General features: G+C 51.8%; 1 protein-coding gene across 1 annotated transcript in view; it reads left to right on the top strand.

Annotated features, from left to right (window-relative positions):
• Positions 1–2725: 2725 nt before the first annotated feature.
• The window catches only part of RIMS3 (regulating synaptic membrane exocytosis 3), a 33377-nt gene continuing 27688 nt past the window's right edge, over positions 2726–8414 (top strand). Inside the window, exon 1 of the mRNA XM_090269197.1 lies at positions 2726–3034. The gene's annotated coding sequence lies outside the window, so the exon portion shown is untranslated. The remainder of the gene's footprint in view (positions 3035–8414) is intronic.

Below are 8414 nucleotides of genomic sequence, written 5' to 3'. Positions count from 1 at the left end.
GGGCTACCACTTAGAGACTGGACAAGTCGCTTTTTTTAAATCCCATTTCCTCATCAAACGGACATGATAATACAGTGGACCCGCCAAGGATAGCTATTTTGAGCATCAAGTGATATGCTATACGTTAAGTGTTTAGCATAATGCCCGGAACATTTTTCGCTTCTTTAAAAAATTGTATGTTGTTTATTTTAAGAAAAAAATTCCCGCCTTAACGCAGGAAAGCTGCCTGAGCTGAAACCGAGGACTGCAGTTCCCAGGACGGCCACACGAGAGAAGTGGCGAGCAGCCTCGGGGCGGACTCGCGCTCCGCTGTGCTAAGGCACCTGCTGTGGATCCAGATGGCCCAGCGAGGATTTCCCGGACTTCCCGACCCCTGAACAGGTGGGCCCTGGCCAGGGTGCTCGGAGAGGAGCCTCAGAGATGTGCTCAGCCTCAATCCTCACAACCGTCCCTCCTGCTTGACACCTTCTTGGCTTGGGGGAAGGACTGGTGGACCTGAGGGGACAAGAGTGGAGGTCAACTGGGATTTATCCCCTCTGAGTTTGTCATTTTTCTTTCAAACTTGAGTATGATCACTTCTTCTCCCTACGAGTTTTTATAGTCAAATTTACTGATGTTTTCCCTTTGGCTTCTAGGTTTGCTTATGCTTAGAAGAAAGTCTTTTATTTCCAAGATTATTAAAACATTGAGTATGTTTTCTTCTGGTGCATGATGGTGTTATTTAAATATACCCTCCACCTGGAGTTTATTTCTGTGTAGGAAAAGGACACAGATTTCTTTTATTTCCCCCAAGTGACCTGCCAGTTATTTCATCCACTTGTTGAAAGGCCTGTATTTTCCCCCATTTACCTGAAGTGCTATTTTCATCATACATGGCACTCCTTTGTGCGGCTGGCCATTTATGTGCTCCACTTTGTCTCACTGATTCCTCTGGGTTTGCTTCAATATCACACTACTTTCACTATACTGACCTTATAATATATTTGTAATATCAGGTAAGATGAATCCTTGTTCATTACTTTTTGAAAATATTTTTAAATTCCTGCATATTTATTCTTCTAACTTAAGAATCAACCTCTACCACTATCCTCCCAACCCTCTGGAAGCCAATATAGAGTTTTGGAGCCCCTGAAATTAAATGGGAAATGGACATCTGCACATTTCTCCAGATGTGCAAAGGGACCATGATTCCAAAGGGAGCCCCTGGTTTACATGTCTCTGTGATGGGATGCCTAGGAGGAACACAGAGGAATCTTGGTTCCTCTCTTCTCTCCCACATCTTCACAGGCTCTGCTCTTCGCACCCTTTACCTCCACCATTGGCCCAGCTACTTCCCTAGCCTCTACTTGTCCCCCCTAATCTAATCCTCCTTGCAGCTTCAGAGCAATTATTCTACAACACAGGCCTTAGTGGTAGGCCTGATGTGGATTAGATGATAACAAAAGTTTGGTTAATAAGTGAACAGAATTGTGAGTCCCAGCATCACCGCTGGCCAGTTGTGGGACCCTGCTTCAGATTCTCCACATTACTGGGTCTCAGTTTGCCTTTCTCACAGACCAGGTGAGAAGGGATGAGATAGTGAGATGTATGTAGAAGATACAGCTAGCTAATCTTAGGAGGGTCATTCAATCCTAATCATTTTCCTTTCTCCATACCTTTCCACTCCCCATTCACATTTTAATCCATGCCCTCAACAGAGAACACTACTTGTCTTGCCTGCCTCCAGCAAACAATTAGGAAGGCAAATACTAATAATATCGTCCCCTCTGTAAATGAGTTAAATTAAGAACACTGGAGCCCTTAAGTGGAATTGACCGGCTAAGCAAGATTAAAAATGGCAAGATGGGAGCAAGCATGACCCTAGGAGACACTTTATACAGCATCCTCAAGTTCCTAGCTGCCAAGGAACCCAGGACTCAGGGAGCTCACTTGGAAGTTCATTTAGGCAGATACCAGGCCCTAGAGCAGGACTTCTCAACCTTGGTGTCATTGACATTTTGGCTTGATAATTCTTTGGCGTGGGGCTGTCGTGTGCATTGCAGGATGTTTAGCCGCATGCCTCGTCTCTTCTCACTAGATTCTAGTAGCAGCCCCCAGCTGTGAAAACCAAAGATATCTCTAGACATTGCCAAAGGTTCCCAGAAATGGAGGTGGGGGCAAAATCATGTCAAGTCGAAAAACACTGCTCTAGGAGAAGAAGAAAAGGCAGGGAAGGGAGGTTAACTTGGGTCTCAAAGCAAGAAACCCTACAACTGTACCCTCTGTCTGGAAGAGACACCATAAAGCCTTTTTCCTCATAGCAGGCACTTAGGCAAGCCTTTTCCTCTCTGGGCTTCAGTTTTTCCATCTATACATTGGATTTGATGTTTGTAAGTCATTTTCCCCCTTCTCTCATCACCTGACGTTCCTGGATCTGGTCTAGGGTGAAACAGGGGTCCCCAAAGAAAAGGAAGGCTAAGAAACAGCAAATAGAGGTTGTGGTGGAGAGTGGCTAAGGTACAAGGCAGGAAAGACCTAGGGATGTGGAGAGGCTTGAGGCACATCCTAGACCCCGCCCCCTTCGAGGCCTTATTAGCGTAGGTCGCCCCCAACCTGGCAAACCCACACTCTCCAGATTCCACCAGGCCCCGCCCACCAGCAACGACCCAGCCCCAATTGGCCCCGCCCCCTCTTGGCCCCTCCCGCCTCATGCCCCGCCCCATTCAGGCCCCGCCTCTCTCTTCGCCTCCAGCCAGCCCGGGCTTGGGCTTTGCACCCCGCGGCTGCCGAGAATCGTGGCGGCCGGGGAGCCAGCAGCGCAGCGGACGGAGCGGAGCTGCCCGGCCCGGTGGCGGGCGATGCCCCCGTGAGCTTCTCTCGCCGCCCCTCCCCGCCCCGCGCCCCTACCTCCTCGGAGTCTGCAGCCCGCCTGGGACCGGGCCGCGCCTACCGCCGGGTCCGCGGGGCGGGGTCCCGGGGCAGCACCTGCCCCGCCTTGCAGAGCCGCCTCAGCCAACGGAGACCCCTCCTTGTCTGGACCCTGGCCCCACCCCGGGTAAGTCGGTAGGCCCTGTTTGCCAGGGAGCGGACGTGGGAAGAGGGCTGCAGAGGTCTGAGGGACCACCCGGGGAGGGGAGGGGAGGGGAGTGGAGCTCCGGTCGGGAGGCGCCACGTAGAGATCTGAGCGTGGAGGGTCTAGGGGGAGGGAGCCGTGGGATGGGGGCAGATGATCACAGTGTGTGTAATGGCTCTGGGGTGGGGGCTAAGGTATGAGGGGAACGTGGGGTGTTTGGAGAAGCCTGAAAAATGGGGTAGGGGGCTCCAGAGTCTTGAGTGTTTTGCTGAAGCTCAGAGCATCTGGGGTCCTGGTCTTCAACAGCATTGCCTCGCATGGCATTTTTGGAAAGTGCTTAAAATTCCTCCTGGAAAGAGAGCTGGAAGGCAGCCTGCCTTCCTCCCTCCTGCCTGTGCCCTGGTTGAGAAGCGCACAGGCCACTCTTTCCTCCCAATGAGACACCATTGTGGTGCCTAGAGGAACCCCCAACTCTGAAAAAAAAGGGGTGGTGCTTACTCCAGCCCTGGGGTGGGAAGAGGGGACTTCTGGGAAGCTGGGAAAGGCTGTTGGTCAAACCATGGTGGGGAGTCCAGGGTTCAGGGAAGCTTGGCAAGACCCTTGGTGAGCAACCTGGGCACCCTCTCATTGAGGGGACAGTATCTTCACTGGGCCTTCAGGCTCATGCCCACATCACTTTCTCTGGACAACCCATCCTTGAGGAGGGGGCTTCTTCCAAGTGTCCTGGGCCTGGAACAGGGAGGGTCATAGTTCCCGTGGTTCAGAATGAGGTGGGTAGTGCTCTACCCAAGGCCAGAGAACAAGGGGTGCTGGCTGGCATTGCCACCTGGGGCCGTTCAAATGTGGTCCTATGGGGCTGGGGAGCCCAGGTGAATGTCAGTGTCCACCCCTGCTCCTGGGTTGTTGACTCTGTGTGGGGAGAAAGGCTGCTGTCCTTTTGGTCCTGCACTCTGCCCATGATGACTTCTTAAGTCTAGAGTCCTTGGGTTTGGGGCCTAAGGTGGTGGGGAGAGGACTTTTCTGGGCTAGGCCTGGTCATCAAGGGGTTAACTAGCCAACCCCACAGTTTCTGCCAGCCACCACCAATTAGTCTGTAATCAGGCAGCTGCCAGCTGTCTCTGGGGGTATGTGGGCAACCTAATGGGGTATTCTCTTGGGGCGGGGGTTAGGGAATGGGTCTGTGAAACCTGTGTTTAAGCCAGGCACCATGCCCTTCAGGCCATGGACCCCTTCCCTGCCCTCTGTGCCAGGCTACCTGGTTTAGGAATCTCCAGCCCTAGGGTTTGAACCCTATCTGATCCTCTGCAGGATATGAAGTCCAGAGTTGGACAAACTTGGCTTCAAACCCAGGCTGTGCCACTTTCTGGCTTTGCACTTTAAGGAAATCACTTCCTTTCTCTGAGACTCTTTCAGTAAAACAAACCCACCTTCTAGGTCTGTTGGGAGGAGTAAATAAAATGGTGGATTTGAGCTTCTTAGCAGAGTGCGTGGAACTCAGGGGAACTCAGTAAGATAACTGCTGAACTCAGGAGCAACTCTTGTGCCAAAGACTTGATGGGACAGGCAGGCAGGAGTCAGGTGCTGAGGACCCAGCTGGGACCAAAGTTCCTCCCTCGGGGCATGTGTTCTCCTGAGCCAAGCACTGTCTCACTCTTATTATCTTTCCCTCCGTTCTTGCTCATAGACACTTCTGGCCTCTGGACATTAATTGGATCTTACTTTGCAGAACCAAGGGCTGAGCTGCTCCTTTCTGAGCTCCCCCTACCCCTAACCAGGTGCTATGCTCTATGAGGTCTGTCAGAGGTCAGGGTGATGTCTGCAGCTGCAACAGCAGCTGGCCCTTTAAGGAGGGAAGAAAACAATTATCTGGCCTGGGCATTGCATCAGCTGGAGCCTGGAGGGTCCCTGGGGAGCGGGGTGGGGGGGCAGGCTGGTGGTTGATTTCATTAGTGCCATCTGAGAACTCTCACCCCAGTCTGCCCCACTCCCCAGCCGTGACCTTCTCCCCCAGGCAGCAATAGCAGCCCCAGCTACATTGCCTTCCTCCACCCCAGGAACACCACCTTGGAGGATTGTATCTGTGCACCCCCAGCCTGTGTCATGGGCCCAGGCATACGGGGGTATAGGAAATTGTCTCTTACACTGGCTTTTTGCTGACTGGGGGTACAGGGGGTGCCTCCTGTAACTGCACTTTGCTAACAATGGGGGTGTCTCCCCCATTAGTGTTTGGCTAACCAGGGGTGGGGGGTATTTCTCCCACATGGGCATTTTGTTAACCCAGGGGAGGAGTGGCTCCTATGCTGGCTTCTACACTGGTGCTTTGCTGACCCAACAGAGGGGCTGTGCTGCTTGGAGCGTGTGTGAACTGAGGGTATGGGTGGGAAACCGTTGCTCTCCGACTGGAGGTGAGCTGGCTGGAAACTGAGTCACAGGGGTAGAGACGACACCGGGTGTTTGAGCAGCAGACAGACCTGGGTTCAAATGCTGCATCCTCCACTTCCAGGCTTTCTTACCATTCCAGGCAGGTGGTCTCAGACACCCCTGGAAAATAGGAATAATTACACTCAGACTGTCCTACACCTGTCTGGAAGATTCCTGAGGGATTAAATGTACTAACTGGACGTCCAGCACCCAGCCCAGCACAGGAGGCTGTGTACTGTATGATGTTCTCTTCCCTCTGCAAGTTTGAGCCCCTCACACCTTGGACTCAAGATGCCTTGACAAGAAAAGGATGGTGGGGGAGGAGTGGAGAGAAGGGCAGAGGTGCAGGCCCCCATCTTCTGTTGCAGGGGGATGCATTCAGATACCTGATGTATCACGTTCTGTGAGCCAGGCAGCCCCTGCCTCCAGGAGCCTACATTCCAGCCAGGAGATGGCCCAGAACAGGTGATATGTGTTGAAAGGAGGGATTCAGGGACTCTGGGGTGACAAGGATTTGAGGAGGCAAAGAAAAAGAAATAAGGAAAGGGAACAATGTGTGCTACAGCCTCAGTAATGGTGGGAACAGGCCTGGTGTGGTGGGGGGGAGAGGGTAGAGAGTGGGCAGGCATCAGCACAGCTATGCCTGAACTCCCTGGTCTAGCAGGACACTAAAGACTTGAGAATTATCCTGAGGCCAAGGGCAGCCCCTAAACAGTTTTAAGCAGAGAAGGCAGGGTCCGATTTCCAAAGAGTATGAGCTGGGGTCTATGACCCTCTGGCAAAACCTTCTCAAGAGTGACCTTTTGTCCTCTCCTACCCCTTTCCCTGTGCAGCAGCCCTGGTGCCCAGGGAGCTGGTTGTTTACATTGCTCCTCCCAGGAGGAAGGGGGCCAGTCTCAGTCCCTCCAGCTCCCTCTCTCTGGGTCTTGTTGATGAAGTTCATCCCTTGGGGTCAGGTTCTCTTGACTTCCCTTTGGAGCCAGAGGGCACCAGGCAGGGCTTTCGAGCCAACTGGCCTAAGTTCACATTCCAGCTGGAAGGCACACTCCATCTTTGAACCTCAATGTCATCGACTATAAAACAGGATCTATGTTACTTCTCTATGGGAAGGATAAAATGAAATTCCAGATGGAAATCTCAAAACCCCATCTCAATTGTCGGCTGGCATTTTTACTCTATTGCATGGAGGCTAACACAGACTTGGGCCGGGCCCAGGCCCAGGGCTGGCTGGGAATGAGGACAGGGTTGGTTTCCTGAGTCTGTGGTTGCATAGGACCGTCCACTTAGAAGGATCCCATACTTGGTTTAGTATTCTGCCACCATCTTGAAACTCTTAATAATTTTGCAAAAGGGGTCCCGCATTTTCATTTAGTACTGGGTCCTGCATATTATATAACCTCACAAATTGGGTAGGGGTAGGAAGAGGCAGGGAGAGGCACAGACCCGCAAATAGTTCCCAAGTGGAGGAGGTATAAGGTAGAGGACATGACTAACTGTCCCAGGGTGGGTGGGATGTTAATAATAGTAACATTTATTTAGTGCTTACTGTGTGCTAGGTTCTCTGCCAAGCACTTTGCATACTCATCTTCAAACAGCCATATGACATAGGTACTATTATTATTTCCATTGTATAGATGAGGAAAGTGAGGTTGAGTTTCCTGGCCAAAGTCACGGTCGTCAAGTGGCAGAGCTGGGATTCAAACCCAGGTTGTTAAACTGCAGAGCACATGCCTAGGCCAGGGAAGTCTTCAACTAGGAGGAGTGACCCCCTGAGCTAGGTCTGAAGGATAACTTGGAATTTGCCAAAGAGGAAGATAATATGGGGAAGGGAGGGCATCACGCTTGGCCAGGAAAGGTGGGCCAAAGCCAGATGCCTCCCAGGGCTGAGCTAAGTACCCTTTGGATTTCACGGTTCTGATTTTCCAAGCTCAGAGCTCCTGGTCACTCTGCTCCCAGGCTCTGCTTCCACGCTGATTTCTCAGAGCCACCCAGACCCCTTTTCTTAGCCTACTGCACACTCTACCCCACCACCAGGTAACCTCATTTACTCTTGACTTTTTCTTCTGAGCTCAAGACCTGCAGGTATAACTGCTTCCTGGGCCACATTTAGATGTCTCACAATCAACCTCGGGCCCAAACCTAGGTCCCCAGCTCCGCCTGCAGGCACTTGCTCAGCCACCAATGTCCCCAGCTCTTCTCTGCCACCACCATCCACCCACTTGCTCAAGCTGGAAAGCTGGAAGTTCTCCTGGACACCTCACCCCCACATCCCACAGCCAATCCTGAGCAAGTCTTGTTAGTTCTCCTGACTATCTCAAGAATCTGTGATCCCGCTCCCTGCCCACCGCCCCATTCGGATCTTTATTAGCCCTTACCCGGACCGCTGCGACAGCCCGCTAAACTGATCTCATTATGATTCTGTTCTTGCTTCACTTCATTTCATTTTTCACACTGTGATCTTCTAAACATAAATGTTTATATCATTTCCATGCTTAAGACCCTTCCAAGACCTCCAGGGGAAAAAAAAGCCAAACTGACGTCACCAACAAGGCTCCGTGTGATCTGGTCCTTGCCTATCTTTTTGTATCATCTTGCACTATTCTCCCTGCCCCTCAGCTGCAGGACTTCACACATGTTCCCTCATCCTGAAATACACTCCTTTGCCTGCTGCCCATGAACTCCTACTTATCCTGCAGAGAGACACCAGCTCAGACGTCATTTCCACAGCAAAGCCTGAAAACCGGAAGCGAACCACCCTCCTCCATAGGACCTTGTACTTCTTCATGACGCTTACCACATCTGAATTGCTTTTTCCTTGTCTCCCTTTCTTGCTAAACTGCGAACTCCGTGGGGTCAGGAATCCCAATTTGCCTAGCCCCGGCACATAGGAGGTACCCAATGAGTTGTTCAGTGAAGGAAGGAATAGATGAATCATTGCTTA

This window comes from Furipterus horrens, unplaced genomic scaffold, assembly GCF_987537825.1.
Source record: "Furipterus horrens unplaced genomic scaffold, mFurHor1.1.pri manual_scaffold_3, whole genome shotgun sequence".
NCBI lineage: Eukaryota > Metazoa > Chordata > Mammalia > Chiroptera > Furipteridae > Furipterus > Furipterus horrens.
This window is presented reverse-complemented; position numbering and strand designations above follow the sequence as displayed.